The sequence below is a fragment of the Papio anubis genome, chromosome 8, assembly GCF_008728515.1.
Source record: "Papio anubis isolate 15944 chromosome 8, Panubis1.0, whole genome shotgun sequence".
In the NCBI taxonomy this organism is placed as follows: domain Eukaryota; kingdom Metazoa; phylum Chordata; class Mammalia; order Primates; family Cercopithecidae; genus Papio; species Papio anubis.
The window spans coordinates 92,054,651-92,071,931 of NC_044983.1; the positions used below are offsets into that span (position 1 = coordinate 92,054,651).

General features: G+C 39.9%; 1 protein-coding gene across 1 annotated transcript in view; it reads left to right on the forward strand.

The window, feature by feature from the left end:
* The first annotated feature begins 210 nt into the window (after positions 1–210).
* Positions 211–17,281, forward strand: part of CPQ (carboxypeptidase Q) — a 502,651-nt gene continuing 485,580 nt past the window's right edge. The window contains exon 1 of the mRNA XM_031650077.1: positions 211–370. The gene's annotated coding sequence lies outside the window, so the exon portion shown is untranslated. The remainder of the gene's footprint in view (positions 371–17,281) is intronic.

Here is a 17,281-nt window from a genome sequence, read left to right on the forward strand (position 1 = left end):
AGTCTGAGGGAGACGCCCCTGCACGAAGGAGTCAGGCCTAGGGGCTCCGGACCCAGGGCGACACTCAATTTTCTAACAGAAGCCACAGCCCAGAAGCTGAGCAGCCTTCCGGCCGATCTGTGTCCCTAAGGTCGCCCTCGGAGGGCGAGTGAGACCCCCCGAGGCGTTCCGGAGGTGGTGCCCGGCCCCCGAGTCAGGTCTTTGCCCCGCCTCTCGGTCCGCGGCCTGGGCGGCAGGCAGGGCTACAGTCACGGCGCGGCGCGGAGGGCCCCAGCCTGGTCAGGGGTGTGGCCGCCGCCACCGTAAGGCTAGGCCGCGAGCCCAGTCCTGGGAGCCGCCTCCGTCGCCGCCGTAGGAGCCGCCCCATCAGGTGCGTTTGCAGCCGACCTGGCAGTGCCCGCGGGCGGCTGGACCGAGGCCTTGGCTCCTACCCGTGGCGGTCGGGCGGGCTGAGGCTGGAGCAGGCCAGGGGCGGGGGCAGACGGGGACGGACTTCCAACATCGCTCATTCGGGGGAGTGACGGGAGGACCTGGCTGGGGAGCGGCGGGTTGGCAGCCTGTGGCTGCCCCTTCGTGACACTGGAGGCACCGAGCCTAGAAATGGGGAAGCTGTGACGTGGGGGTGGTGGAGGATGCTGCGGGACAGCAGCGAGCACGGCCCTCAGCCGTCCTTCCCAAGACGGTTTTACTTCCCCTCAGCAACAGGGCTCAGCCCCAAGCCGCCCCCTTCATCCCGCATCTGCAAACGTTCCTGGTCCCCCTGAGCCTCCAGTATGCTTTGTGCAGTTCTTTTGGGGTTCCTTTCGCATTTTACCGTGTACTTTCGCTTTTGATGCGTCTAGTTTCTGCTACTAGACTCTCCTAGAATCTAAGTTCCATGAGGGCAAAGTCCCATCTGACTTAGGACTCAGAGCTACTCGATAAGTAATTGGATGAGTACCTATGCCGTAGAACTGAGTGAATTAACAAATGAGTAAGTCAGTGAGTGCATATGAGATCGAACTGAATGAATCAGTGCATGAGTGAAAATAAAGATATATAAAGTGGAAGCAGTGAAGATGCAGGCTTACAACTCGTAGGTTTTGATAGCTTTCCAAAAAGTTGTGTAAATGTTGCACTTTTGCAAATGGAGGCATTCTGATTGGGACCACTTAAAAAGAGTTCTATTCTATGCTGTTAAAATAATCTCCAGAAACGCCCCCTGGTATTTCCATTTTTGGTGGACTTGGCTTTATGTGTTTGCTTACAACAAAATATGCCTAGGTTTTTTCTTGCTTGTGTTTTGTTCACTTCTACTTTGGACGTTTAAAGAATCATTGTCACTATAATATTTCATTCATTTCTTAAAGATAAGGGTGACTGTAAAGGCAGAACCATATGACTCTGACTTGTTCGTAAAACCAGGCGTTTCTTTTGAATTCAGAGTTATTAAGAATCTTGTCTGTTTTCCTGAGACAGGTGCTGGCTGATTTGCAGGTGACTGAAGAAGGCTACATAGGGCCCAGAGAGACATTTATCTGTTTGTAAACACATAGGCTTAGCACATAGCTTTAATACAGTTGGCCACTGCAGCAGTTCTTAGTTTCCAGGCCCAGGTTCCAGAAGAGCCGGATGACCTTGGACTTGCCACTTGATCTCTTTAGGTTTTAATTTCTTAATCTCCAAAATGAAGGTGTTTAGCTAGGGACCCTTCCTGAGTTAAACCTTTGGGATTCTTTTTTATCAGGGTTAGAAGGTGAAATTACCGATGATTTCCTGGAGTTCTGCTTACTTCACCTCCTCTGTTTGAGATTCCATAGCATTTTGTCTCTGCTGTCTTCTCTGCTATTTACAACTCATTTCCTTTCTTCTCCACATCTGCAATAAGAAAGCCTGGGAGCTCAAGATAAGTATAATAAATCCTAGGCTGGTGGGGAGAAAGGAGGGCAAGATTTTCTTCTACATTGTCACAGGCTCCTGGTCCTGGGTCTGACTTGTTTCCAGTGCAACCTAGTCTGACAATGCTATATATTCCCAGTGTATCCGGGGAACTGCATCCCTATTTCTTTGCATGCATTTGAGATTAGTTATCATGGATCACATTTTGGAGCTGGAAGGACCTTGGAGATTTTTTAAAGGCACTTCAAAAGTCATTATACATACGTATTTAAATATTTTTGCATGCTACATTTAACAAACACAAAGTTCCAAATGTGTTAAGTAAAATGAAATTAATGTTACCTACTTCAGTTAATTCAAGTTTATAAGGAGAAGTGGGATACACATGTTGCTTGGTGAAAAGGGCCAACCCAAAGAGCCAGTTATGAGGTCATGTGTCATACAGGCATGGAATGTTACAAAGCTGATATTTATGGGGCACTGACCATACACCAGGCACTGTTATATTTAATCTTTTTACTTATATTGCCCCATTTAATCGTCACTATATACCTAAGAGCTAGATACTATGGTAATTCCTATTTGACCTTCTTAACTAGAAACAGCACTTGGAAAATGGGACAGTTAGGACTTAGAACTCAAGCAGATGGAAACAGGGTTTCTCCCAGAAACAAGACAATCTTGCCAGGAAAGACTGTGTGACTTTGAAGAATGTGGTCTCTGTGTGTGTTCAAGCATATATACAAACCCTGCGTTATTTGGGTAACTGAATTTAGAATGAGAGTACAGGGTGAAATGATTAAGACTGAATTATAAGGGAGTTGGTTGTTTCATCATTTTGAAAATTATTGAATTCCATTGAGATTCTAGGAGACTCTGATACTTTGACCTAGGTGCCCATGCATCTTAATTTTAAACGTATTCAGACTTACCAATTTAGGGAATATAAAATGAGTGGCATCAAGAGTTGTCATCAGTGAATGGCACTTAAGGGCTTTGAACCATGAGTGCCAAGCAGTGTTGTTTCTTGGACTAGCTTTGTGCCCTTGGTAAGACACTGCCTTCCAACCTCCTTCTTTATAAGACCAACAATCCCTAGTATAGACAAAGAACAATGCCTACATCTGTGTAATCCAGAGACAAGAATGCAGGATGGGTTTCCAGAACTCTTATAATTAATTGATGAGAGCAAAAGAGGAAAAGAGAGGCCCATAAAATAAGTGGGAAATTATTTTGTTTCTTTTTTGTCAGCCAAGTTTAGCCCCATGGAAAGCAGAGACCAGTTGTGGCCGCCTGAAAAACTAAGAGCTGATGCCAGTTTGATTTAGCTCAGGAGGCTGAAACTTTCTGCCCCGAAGGCTGGTGTGATGGAATAGACCTTCCCATTGCTCACAATATTATGAAAAAAACATTAAAGCAACAATTTTTATTACTTGCCCTGAAGCTAGAGCTTTAAAATGTACTTTCTCCTCCTACCCTCCCTAAACCACTTAACTTTTAAAAACAAACAACCCATTCATGTGTTTGTTATAGTCACATTATTAGTTCTTTCTCTTTATTCCTGGGCCCTTTTCTTTAATGCAGTGAAGTGTCTGGAGGGGTGTACATCTGGATCTCTGGAATTTTCCTTTAGTTATTTTATTCAGAACATATTAATTTCAATAACTGTTTATTGAGTGTGTACTATGTGCCGGATAAAGATGAATGAGAACAAATTTAAATAGGAGAGTGACCCATCTGCAAACAATTGCACCACAGGGTAATGTGGAAGTAGTGGTCACTCACTCTTCCAGGAAAGAGGTGTGATTGGAGCTCAGGAAGACTTTGCAGAGAAGGTGAATTTCAAACTGTGTTTCAAAGCCTGAAGACCAAGCAGAGGGAGAAGGGTATTCCAAGAATGGAGAACAACAAGAGCAAAGAAAAGGACGCAAGTATGAACATGGCATTCTTCGGGAGATGGGACTTCAGTGTGGCTGTGGTAGGGAGGTCTGGTAAGGCTAGGGCCAGACATTGATGGTCCTTGAATGTCATGTTATTTAAACTTTATCACAGTCTAGATAATCCTTTTCAGCATTATTTTTGTTTTGTTTTGTTTTGAGACAAGGCCTCTCTCTGTCACCCAGGCTGGAGTGCCATGGCAAGATCTCAGCTCACTGCAACTTTCGCTTCCTGGTTCGAGTGATTCTCCTGCCTCCGCCTCCCAAATAGCTGGAACTACAGGCGCATGCCACTACAGCCTGGCTAATTTTTGTATTTTTAGTAGAGACGGGGCTTTGCCATGTGGGCCAGGTTGATCTCGACCTTCTGGCTGCAAGCTATCTGCCTGCCTTGGCCTCCCACAGTGTAGGGATTACAGGCATGAGCCACTGTACCTGGCTGTTTTCAGCATATTTAAGCTGAATTTTAAGCAGAGGAGTGATATGATTGGATTTTCTTTAGAAAATAGCTACAGTAATGTTTCAGAAGAACTGGGGAATGAAGAGCCAGAAGGCCACAGGAAAATGAAGATGCTATTGCCATAGTTCTCATGAAATAGGATAAGGATCTAAACTAAGATAGGTTTGAGAGGCTTTTTGAAAACAGCAGGATTAATGACTAGCTGGATATGAGAAATATGTTTAAAAATAATCTGAGGTTTTGGAATTGCTTAACTGGGTGAGTGGAGATGCCACTAATGAGGGTAAGAAATGTAAGGTGAGGAAGAAGTTTCGGGAGAAAGACGGTGAGTGAGCGGAGGTAGCTGTGGAACATCCAGGTGGAGATCCCAGGATATAGCCTTTTCTGTAGCTGTGCTGTGATGTCACACAGTCAAGACCTCAGCCAAACATTACAATAGGGTCTCGGTCTAAAAAGACACATCAGTTTAATAACTCACTTAAAAAATACATCATACTTATCTAATGACCATTACATTATATTTCAGGCGAGTTCTTAGAGAACTCTGATTCTTGTGTAAGTGCCAGTAAAGGAAAGAAGATTGGAGACTGAAACAATGGGGGGTTATTATAAGCTGCCAGAAGAAACTGAAAAAGAGAAATACAGACCAGAGTGGTTCAAAGGAACAAAGATAAGGAAATGGCAGGACTGTTGCAGAGAGCAGTGGTTTCCAAAGACACAGGTATAGGCAGATATGAAATACAGAAAAGAAATTTGAGCTGGCGCTTCCAAATAATTGTACTTCTTTAATGGTAAGATATCACAAGCTTTGATTTCTCATCTTATTCAGTTTGTCAGGAAGAGACAAACAGGAGATTGTTCAGAGGTGTGGGTGCTGGGCAGAGGGCTTGATCTCATTTTGCAGAGAAAGTGTTCGGAGACTTTGAACTAAGCAAAGAGTAACAGGGAAAGTAAGATAAAAATGAAAAGGATAATGATTTGGAGAAATTTTCCAGAAAATTTAAGTAATTCTATGACAAACCGGTGTTAACAAAGAAAAAGGCAGATCAATGCAGTGTTCTCTTGATGCAGTGGTATTAGACTTCCTTGGAGAAAAGATTCGCATAGCACCTTATATTTAAAAAGCAATTTTATATTTGATTGTTATAAGAACCTAGGAAGTAGGTGCACCCAGGCCTTATTATCTTTCTTTTATAAACTAAAAATCTGGCATGAAGGAGGCTGCAGTTTGTCTCATGGCTCAGATGGCTCAGATCCCGTGGCTGGCAGGGACTCAGAGCCTTCTGACTTTGGGTCCATTGCTTTGTCCATTGTATCGAAGCCTTGCCTTACCTTGGAACCTTGGCCTGCTGCAGTGTGTCCCCTCCTTCCCTTACCGTATCATATCACGGAAATGTAAAAGTAAAGCAGATGGTATTTGAACACCAAAAGAGCCAAGATCTCTGCGGAGACAGACAGTGACGTGAAAGGATCCTTAGCACCGATTATGCTATCTACAATGGGGATGTTCATGAAGGGCTGTGCATAGAGCCTATCTATGTAAATCAAATGACACTTTCAATGCGGTGGGGGAGTCCACAATATCAAAGTGTTATGATTAAATTTTTTATGAGGCAAATAATCCCTTTATAAAATGAACAGTCACTCCTTGTTTTATTATCTGAATAAATCCAGACTTTCAAATACGGGGTTGACTTAAAGCAAGATAGTAGCCTACATCTATATTTATCATATGTGAAGATTTTTCTGACTTGGGTATTGAATATGAAGATGGGGATCTGGAGCTGGATCCTCTAATTGTTAGAGACCATTTAAAATATAATGGACATCATGACTCGTAGTTAAATCCATCCAGCTACCTTTACTGTTTACCAAGTACCTAACAGGTAAGCCATTGGATGGGGCAAAACTCAGCTGGGAAATGGAAAACAAGCCCAGCACTGGCACTGCCTTCAGTCTGACAGTTAGACCACAAGAGAGTCATAAATGTAAATTCACCAATATAGTGAGCCAGGGTAAGAAAACCAGAAACTCTTATGGTCCTGGAATTCTACATCAGTATTAAAATGAAACCAAGTATATTTCAAAGCAAAGACCATTATATTAGACCCAGAGTTATTTTGTACTGATAAAAGATAACCTCTGTAAGGAAGAAGAGGTAGTTGTGACTCTTGTTTGCATCAAACATCTAAAAATGCATATCTTCAAAATATGTAAAACTAATGATCAGAAGTATGAGAAAATAAGCAAAGCTACTTGTAGGACACCTTAGATCTGTTGTTTTACATGACAAATTAAATAGACAAAGTCAAATGGTAATATGCAAGATTTGAATAGTATAACTAATGAGGTTAAATAATATAATTTATGAGTGAATAGGGATATGGAACATTTAATAGTATATTTTATTAATCAAAAATAATTATTTATATTATGTATGAATATGCATGTACATGATATATATTGGAATATATATGGGGTATATGTGTGTATATATATTTCCTTTTTTGCATTAATAAGTTCTTTTTTATTTTATTGTAAATTGACAAATTATGATTGTATATATTTATGAGGTACAAAGTAATGTTGATATATGTCATAACACAACATTTCATACAATGTGGAATGATTAAATCAAGCTAATAAGCATACCCATCACCTTAAATACTTATTTTTGTGGTGAAAATATTTGAAATTTGCTCTCTTAGCGATTTTGAAATATACAACACAGTATAATTAACTATAGTCATCATGGTTACAACGTAATCTCAAAAAACATATTCCGCTTGTTTAATTAAAACTTTGAACCCTTTGGCATTCCCCATTTTTCCCAACTCCTCAGACTTTAGTCAGCACCATTCTACTCTACACTTCTTAGTTCTGTTGTTTTAGATTCCACATAGAAGTGAGATCATGTGGTATTTGTCTTTCTGTGCCTATGTCTGGCTTATTTCATTTAGCATAATGTCCTGCAGCTTCATCCATGTTGTCACAAATGACAGAATTTCCTCATTTTTAAAGGCAGAATGGTATTTCATTGTGCATATATACGACCTTTTCTTTATCCATTTATCTGTTGATGGACTTAGGTTGATTCTATAATTTGGCTATTGTGAATAGTGCTGCAGTGAACATGGGATTGCATATATCTCTTTAATATAATTATTTCAAATCTTTGGATATGTACTTAGAAGTGGGACTGCTGGATCATATGATAGTTCTATCTTTAGTTTTTTTGAGGACTCTCCATAAAGTTTTCAGTAATGGCTATACGAATTTACATTCCCATCAACAATGTGTAAGAGTTTCCTTTACTTCACGTTGTCACCAGAATTTTGTTTTTGTGGCAGGATCTGGTTCTTTTGTCCAGGCTGGAGTACAGGGGTGTGATCTCGGCTCACTGCAACCTCTGCCTCCCAAGATCAAGCCATCCTCCCTCCTCAGCCTCCTAGGTAACTGGGACTATAAGTGTGCCACTGTGCCTGGCTAATTTTTGTATATTTGAAGAGATGGGGTTTTGCCATGTTGCCCAGACTGGTCTCAAACTCTTGAGCTCAAGCAATCTATTCCCCTTGGCCTCCCAAAGTGCTGGATTACAAGAGTGAGGCACAGTGCCTAGTGCACTTGTTATTTTCTGTCTTTTTCATAGTAGCCATTCTAACTGGGGTGAGATATTATCTCATTGCAGTTTTGATTTGCTTTTCTTTGATAATTAATGATGTTGAGCATTTTTAAATATATCTGTTGGTCATTTTTATGTGTTCTTTTGAGAATTGTCTATTCAGGTTCTTTGTCCATTTTTTAATCGGGTTGCTTGTTTTCTTGCTATTGAGTTGTTTGAGTTCCTTATACAGTTCATCCTTGAGCAATGCGGGGCTTAGGTGTGCTGACTCCCTCTACTTTTGAAAATTCTATTATAACTTTTGATTCCCCCAAAACTTAACTACTAATAGCCAACTGTTGACTGGAAGTCTTACCAGTAACATAAACAGCCAATTAACACGTATTTTGTATGTTACATGTAATATATATACTATATGCTTACAATAGAGTAAGATAGAGAAAAGAAAATTTTATTGAGAAAATCATAAGGGAGAGAAAATATATTTACTATTTATTAAGTGGAAGTGAATAATCATAAAGGTCTTCATTCTTGTCATCTTTATGTTGAGTAGGCGGAGGAGGAGGAGGAAGAGAAGGGGTTGGTCTTGCTGTCTTAGAGGTGGCTGAGGTGGAAGAAGTGGAGGAGGTAGAAGGGGAGGGAGGAGAGGCAGGCCCACTTGGTGTAACTTTCTGGAAATACATCATAATTTCTGTATGGCTACTTTTCTTTTTTGCAAAATGTTGTAAAGTTTATCTTAAAATGTTTCTATACAGTATCAGTCTTTCTTCCGCTATTTGCTTTAGCTTCAGTGCCCATATCATAGAAGCGTTCATGTCATAAAAGAAGTCAAAGTGGTCTTAAATAATCAGAACGGTTCTGCCAGATTGTCTGTTGTTAATTTGCTTTTTGGTACTTTTATATCCTCCTCCTCATCATAAGGCACTGGTTCAGAAGCATTCCGTCAAGTTGTCTTCTGTCAATTCCTCTGGTGTGTAGTGTCTATTAGCTCTTGAATTTCTCCAAGATTCATATCTTGATATCTTCACTCACCACCTTTTTTCCCACTGTATTCACAATCACTTTCATGATTTCCTTGATTGGCTTTGTCATAAATCCTGTGAAGTCATACACAACAGCTGGGCACAGTTTTCTCCTGCAGGAACTTATTGTTGGCTTGATGGCTCACAGCTTTTTCTATAACAGTGATGGTGTCTTCAATGGTGTAATCCTTCTAGACTTTCATGATGTTCTATCAGGGTTCTCTAACATAGCGTTGACATCCTTTCCACAGAGTACTGTGTATAATGAGCCTTCAAGGTCCTTATGATCCCCTGATGTAGAGGATAGTTAGAGATGTTGTGTTTGGGGGCAAGTAGAACACTTTGATATCTTTGATGTTAAACTCATAGGGTTCTAGGTGGCCAGGGGCATTGTCTAATATGAAAATAATTTTAAAAGGCATTCCCTTACTGGCAAGATACTCTCTGACTTCAGGGAAAAAGCATCAGTGGAACCAATCCAGAAAAATAGTTCTTGTTTAAGCCAAAAGACTGGCAGCTGATGTTTATCTTTTCCCATCAAGACTTGGAGGTTAGCAACTTTATAGATAACAATCCTGACCATAAACCTGACTGAATTTGCACAAAACAGTAGAGTTAGCCTATCCCTTCCTACCTTAAATCTTGGTGCTCACTTCTCTTCCTTACTAGTAAATGTCCTTTGTGGCCTTTTTTTTTTCCCCCAGAATACAGCATGTTCATCTGCATTAAAACCCTGTTTAGGCAGGTATCCTTTCTCTTCGATGATTTTTTAATGGCTTTGCAATATAGTTTGATATCAGGTAGTATGATGCCTCCAGCTTTGTTTGTTTTGTATAAGATCATCTTGGTGATTTTTATTTTTATTCCCTATGAATTTTAGGATTTTTTTTCTATTTCCTTTTAAAATATACTTTCTGGCCATTTTTCTCTCTCTTCATCTTCTGAAATTTCTATTATGTGAAGGTTAGTTCCCTTGATTGTGATTGTGTCACATAATTCTTGTAGGCTTTCTTCGTCTTTTTCATTCTTTTTTCTTTTTTCTCCTCTGGTGAATAATTTCAAATATTCTGTCTTTAGCTCACTGATTTTTCTGCTTAATTGAGTCTGCTGTTGAAGATTTCTATTGTACTTTTCAATTAAGTCATTGTAATCTTTATCTCTAGGGTTTTTTATTGTTTCTACTTCTTTTTCTACATTCTAATTTTGTGTATTATTTTTCAAATTTCATTTAATTTTATATCCATATATTCTTGTAGTTCACTGAACTGCTTTACAAGGATTCTTCTGGATTTTTTTTCTGCCACTTTATAGATCTTCATTTTTCTGTTATTGGAACTTTGTTAGCTTCTTTTGATGATTACAGATGCTCTTTGACTTACGACGGGCTTATGTCCTGTTAAACCCATAGTAATTTGAAAACTTTGTAAGAAATGTGTTTAATACACCAATAAACCAATTGTAATGTCAAAAAATTATAAGTTGAACCACATAAGTGCAGATGCTCCTTGACTTACAATGGGTTATATCCTGATAAGTACGTTCTAAGGTTGTATAGTTGTAAGTTGAACCATCATAAATTGGGGACCGTCTATATTTGTAATCCTTGTGTTCTTTCATGGGTGTCTGCACATTTGAAGAGACAGCTTCCTTCTGAGTGCAGTGGTATAATGACAGCCCACTGCAGCCTTCACCTCCTGGGCTCATAAGATTCTCCCACCTCAGCCTCCTGAGTAGTTGGGACAACAGGTATGTGCCACCATGCCTGGCTACTTTTTGTATTTTTTGTAAATATGGGGTTTCACCATGTTGTCCAGGCTGGTCTTGAACTTGTGGGCTCAAGTGATCTACTTACCTTGGCTTCCCAAAGTGCTGGAATAACAAGCATAAGCCACTGCATCTGGCCTCAACAGTTTGCTCTTCTTGTCTTTACAGGTATTCTTTGGCAGGGATTGGCCTTTACTTCTTAGTCTAGGGTGTGATTCTTATTGGTTCAGGTGGTAATGACCCCATGCAGGAAGAGCTTGCTATAGTTGGCTGGGCTGCTGCCTTTGCTCTGAGGTCTGATGGGGCTGCTGGCTAGGCTTCCCTGCCTGGGGGAGACCACTGACTGGGCTCTGCTATAATTTCTCATTGGACAAGGTTGTAGGGTATATTTCCTGGCTGGGTGGTACTACTTTTTGGGTTCAACAGTTATGCAGGGCTGCAGGCTGGACTCTGAGTTTAGGTGGAGTTGCTGCTCAGGATGGATGGGGTCTGGAGGCTATGCGGCATAGAACTGCATGGTTGAGGATTGCCTCTTCCTGAGTAGGGCCTTGGAGTGGGCTCTGAGTCTGGATCGAGCCACTCTTTGGACTTCTGGGTCCAAACCCTGTGAACCCCTATGATCCACAGAAATGCCCTGTGTTGGTCATCTCCACATCTCCCTCCTGGGTAAGGCATTGGGGTGGTCTCTGAGGCTAGATATGGAGGCTATCCATCTAAAGACTCAAACCAGGCTGACCTTCTCATCATGTTTCTGTGAACAGTGTGCTTGGCTTCGCAAGTGAGCTGTACCATTGGCTGGTGTCTCTGATTTTGCACCACCACTGGGAGGAACATAGAGCCATCACCAAATTTTGCACACTGGTCCCTGTGAGCTCTGCCTCCTTTCTTTGTTTATACCTAACCCCAGGAGGTCTAGCCATGTCATTACTGCCAGTATTCCCTATGAGGTCAGACAGACAGGAGTGGACTTTCTGGGAAGTGTCTCAGAATGCTGGGGAGCCAGATGTCTAGAAACTCTGTTTTTTTACTGTATGGGCCCAGTTAAAAAGATCCTCTTGGCTGGGCACAGTGACTCAAGCCTGTAATTCCAGCACTTTGTGGGGCCGATGTGGGTGGATCATGAGGTCAGGAGATCAAGACCATCCTGGTAAACATGGTGAAACCCTGTCTCTACTAAAAATACAAAAATTAGCTGGGCATGGTGGTGTGTGCCTGTAATCCCAGCTACTCAGGAGGCTGAGGCAGGAGAATTGCTTGAACTTGGGAGGTGGAGGTTGCAGTGAGCCGAGATTGTGCCACTGTACTTCAGCTAGGGTAACAGAGAGGGACTCTGTCTCAAAAAAAAAAAAAAAAAATCCTCTCTCTGTGCGTCACCATGCTGATTTGGGAAAGCAGGAGGGGCAATATGGTCAACGTGAGATTGTTCTTCTTCTAACGTGGTTTTTGTTTGATTCAGCGGCCTATTCTTTCAGCTGTCTCCATTTCTTTCTCAAGTTTGTAAGTTTTCACAAAAGTGTTCTTGTCTTTGGATTGTTGCTTGTTGGACTTTCTGTAGAGGGAAGTGAAGCCAAGTGAAGCCTGGGATTTCCTATTCTGCCATCTTGCTGATGTCACACCTACATATTTACAGAAAATTCACATCCTGCTTGTAACATTTATGAGAGATTGTAAAAAACAAAACAACAATGCCAACAACAACAAAAAACCCAACAGCCTTAAATGAAGACTTTAGTGAATTCCAGAGTCTTTCTTACTCTTACTGGCCTTGTGCCTTAGTCCTCTGGTTTAGCCCCTGTTTCCAGCTAGCTTTTAACAGGTTGAGATGATGAAAAGAAAATATACCTCTCTCCTTTCATAATACTGTGAAGTAGCACATATAATTCATCTTCCATGTTTATATACATATATCTCTTTTGTGCCAGAGCATAATTTTGAGATTCTTTTTTCATTATCAAAATCAAATGGATCTATGCTAATCATAACTTATCTGAGCCTGTATTTGTTACATTTGAGTATTTTAAATCATTAATTCCATTTGTATTGTATACCAACATTTACCATCTAAAACACCTGGCTATTCTTTTGTAGGGTTTTTCTTTTCATTAGCTTTTTTGAGCTAAAGCTTAAAGAAAATCAGGGACCAAAGAAAGGCTAGAAAGTGACTGGAGGTATCATAAACATGAATTAAGTTATTTGAGAAGCAGAAGGTACATCATGGAAGTCAGCATTATTCTGAATTCATTTCATTTCCTACTCAGTCCAAATTTTAGTGTTTACAACTTAAACTAATAATTCACTGGCACCTTGCATTTCCTGTGGCTTAATGGTTAAGAACATGGGCTTTGAAGTCATTGTCCTGAGTTCAAATCTGAGACCTACCACCATCACCTATGTGACTTTGGGCCAAACACATATACTCTTTATACCTCCATTTCTTCATCCATAAAATTGAGATACAAATTATAACTGTCTGCAGTGGGCAGAATACTGTCTTCCCTACCACCACCTATGGTGTCCATATCTTAATCCCTGAAACCTGTGCATGTTAGGTTACATTGCAAAGGGAAATTAAGGTTGCAGATGGAATTAACATTATTAATCATCTGGCCTTAAAATAGGAAATTGTGCTGGATTATCTTGGTGGGCCCAGTGTAATCACAAGGGTCTTTAAAAGTGGAAGCGTGAAGCAGAAGAGGAAGTCAGAGAGTTCGGAAGATGTGATTGTGGAAGAATGTTCAAAGAGAGACAGTTCCACTGGCTTTGAAGATGGAGGAAGGGGGCCATGAGCCAAGGAATGTGGGTGGCCACTAGAAACTGAGGAAAGCAAGGGAATAGATTCTCTCCTAGAGCTTCCAGAAAGGGATGCAGCCCTGCCAATACCTTGCTTTTACATGATGCATACAGTGTCAGACTTCCGACCTACAAAACTGCAAAATAATAAATTTGTATTCTGATACCAAAGTTGTGGTATTTTGTTATAGCAGAAATAGAAAACAAATGCACTGCCATATGGGTTTGTTGTAAGGGTTAGGAAATGGAAACCTTTAGGACAGACCTGCCACATAGTAAATGCTCAGTTAGTATTAGCCACTATTACTATCCATTGGTACTTTAGTTTCCCTTCTGTCTTTGTTATTTTGTGGTCGTTGTCTTGTAGTTACCCAAATTTGTGGGTATCTTCCCTACCAAGACTATGGCCCTAGGTGTTTTTCACTCTCATTTTAGTCTATACTCAGCCTCCAGTAATTTGTCAAAATTCCCATTTCAGAGTTCCTACCATTTTATGGTTCCAGCAGCTTCTGTTCCAGGTAAGTAGATCTTGGCTGTGACTCTCTGGATTTGCCTGTCTCTCCAGATTTTAGGGTGGTAGTTTGCCCTGCAACTTCAGTTCTGTTGGGGGAGGGGGTCCAAGGAAAGTCACTGGTTTTTACTCTGTTTTGTTTCATTATTATAAGGACATGAGTGCTGACTTCCAAGTTCTATACATGTTGGTACTGAAATTGGAAGTGTGGGCAGTGCTCTTTACCCTATGGCTTTAATAATCTTTCTATACACATAAGATCTTCATCTCTACACGTGACTTCTTTCTGATTTCCATTATCTAGTTTCCACTTCATTGATTTCATTTCCAAACATGCTTTTTCTGTATTTTCTATTTAGGTTAGTGGCTTCTCAATCTAAGGGATAGTAGGTAATTTGATGTGTATGAAATACAGGGTACAAAACAGGCTCATAATCGGGGAGATTACCCTTAATTCTCCAACTTTCCTGAATCCTTTTCTTCAGAATTAATAAGTCACCAAGGGCTGTTGTGTCTACCTATGCATTTCGCCCACATCCTTGCTGTCATTGTGCTAGTCCTAACCCTTGACTCGGCCAAGCAGAATATTTTAAACCACTTTATCATCTATACTGCCTCAGAGTTGGATCATAGGTTGGATCATGTTACTACTGTATTTGCTAGTGCTACCATAACAAAGTCCTGCAGACTGGGTAGGTGAAACAACAGAAATGAATTTTCTCATGGTTGTGGAGGCTGGAAGTCCAAGATCAAAGTGTCTGCATGTTTGCTTTCTTCTGAGGCCTCTCTTTTTGGCTTGCATGTGGCCATCTTTTCTCGAGGTACTTACATAGTCTTCTCTCTGTGCATGCACACCCCTGGTATCTCTCTGTGTATTCCAGTTTCCTCTTCTTATATGGACACCAGTCAGATTGTTTTAGGGCCCACCCTGATGGTCTCATTACCTTAACACCTCTTTCAAAGCCCCATTTTCAAATAGTCACATTCTAAAGTCCTGGGAGTTAGGGCTTTAACGTATGAATTTTGGGGAACACAATTTAGCCCATAACACCGACTGTATCCCTCTATGTATTCTGTACTTGTGAATGTATAATGAATCACCTACGAAGATTTAGAAAATACTGATTTTGGGGTCTCACCCAACTTCTTGTAGGTTCTGAATCAGTAGGTCTGAAATGGGGCTGAAAATACATTTGGGGTGTGTGTGTGGTATGTGTGTGTATGTGTGTGTGTATGTTTACATTTCTCCCTAGTGCTTTCCCAGGTTTCCTAGACTCTTTAACATTATTGGTGAACATACTATAAATGTTCATACCTTTGCTCATATTTGTTTTTTAACTGGAAATTCTCTTCCTACCATACATCTATGAAAATTAATTTAGCCTTCTAGGCTGAGCTGGAATATCATCTTTTCTGTTATCTTTTTCTCATTCTCTCCAGAGATAATCCTGCAATACTTTATTGTGATTTTATTTTAGTTTATATAAGTACTGAAGAATTTATTTTGTTTTATATGATAGTCATTTGCCTTCTTCTTTCACTAGCTTTCTGAGACCAAAGAGGACATATTCTTTATTTCTGTATATATGAAACAATGGAAGTTGTTCTGAACATAGTAGATAATTAATCCATCTTTGCAGTGTGAAAAATGAACTAGTTAATAAATGCTAATATTTTTAGTGTGACTTTTTGTACAATGGAGACCATTGGGCAAAAAATGAACATATCAAATGCAAAACAAGTGGCAACCTTTTTTTAAAGAAAAATACTTTACTTTTTTCGAAAAGCAGTTTTAGATTTATAGCAAAATTGAGAGGAAGGTATATAAATATCCCATGTACTACCTTCCCCTCACATGTACATTCCCCACCAGAGTGGTACATTCGTTGCAATTGATTAACTCATACAGACATATCATAATCTCCCAAAGCCCATGGTTTGTATTAGCGTTCACTCTTAGTGGTGTGCTTTCTATGGGTTTGGATTGCCCTAAAAATCTGCTGTACCCTACTTGTTCATCCCTCCCTTCCCCTCACTTTTGGCAACTACTGATCTTTTCACTGTGTTCATAGTTTTGCCCTTTCCAAGATGTCAAATAGTTGGAATCATACAGTATGTAGTCTTTTCAGATTCGCTTCTTTCACTGAGTAATATACATTTACATCTCCTCCTTGTCTCTTTATGACTTGATAGCACATTTCTTTTTTTTAGCTCTGAATAATATTCCATTGTCTGGGTGTACTACAGTTTATTTATCCATTCACCTACTAAAGGTCATCTTGGTTGCTTCCAAATTTTGGCAATTATGAATAAAGCTGCTCTTTACATCAATGTGCAGGTATTTGTGTTGACATGTTTTCAACTCTTTTGGGAAAATATTAAAGAACACCATTGCTGGATTGTATATTAAGAGTATGTTTAGTTTTTTAAGAAACTGTTAAACTATTTTCCAGAGTGGGTCCACCATTTTACATTCTCACCAGCAATGAGTGAGCATTCCTGTTGCTCCACATCCTCACCAGCATTTGGTGTTGTCAGTGTTATGGTTTTTGGCCATTCTGCTAGGTCTGTAGTGGTATCTTGTTTTCTTTTCCATTTCCCTGTTTACATATGATGTGAAGTATTTTTTCACATATTTATTTTCCACTTTGTATCTTCTTTGGTGAGGTGTCTGTTAAGGTTTTTGGGTCATTTTGTAATTGGGTTGTTTGCTTTCTTGTTGCTGAGTTTTTAAGAGTTCTTTGTATATTTTGGATAATAGTCCTCATTAAATGATATATCTTTTGCAAGAGTGGCAGAATTTTTGTTCAGTATTCTTTTCTTGAATTAAATATCCTTAACATTACACATAAACAGTATTTTTAATGTGTATTTTCAATTTGGAACTTTTAATATTTAAAAATTTCTCCTGATGAAGATACGTGATAATAGGAGGGGGGCAAAGTGAAGGCATTATAACAACTTTTGGTAATTGCATCTTCTTCTACATTGCATTTTTCAGGGCAGAGTATTAATGGTCCAGTTCTTCAAGATAAATGGATTCCTCAATGTTTATTTGTAGTATATCCTTTATCTTCCTAATGAAGAACTGCATCCTTAAAGCTGGCATAATTAGGTGGACTTGTCTATTAGCTGAGCTACTAAGCTTTATTTTCCTGGGTCAATGAATAACAGAAACAATCCGCAAAATAATCAAATCAGTTAAGACCCAATTTTGGGATAAGGAGCTGGGGTCTGGCATTTCCTTTTTGTTAGTTTTTCAAAAAATATTAAAACTTCAATGCTTGGCCAGGTGTG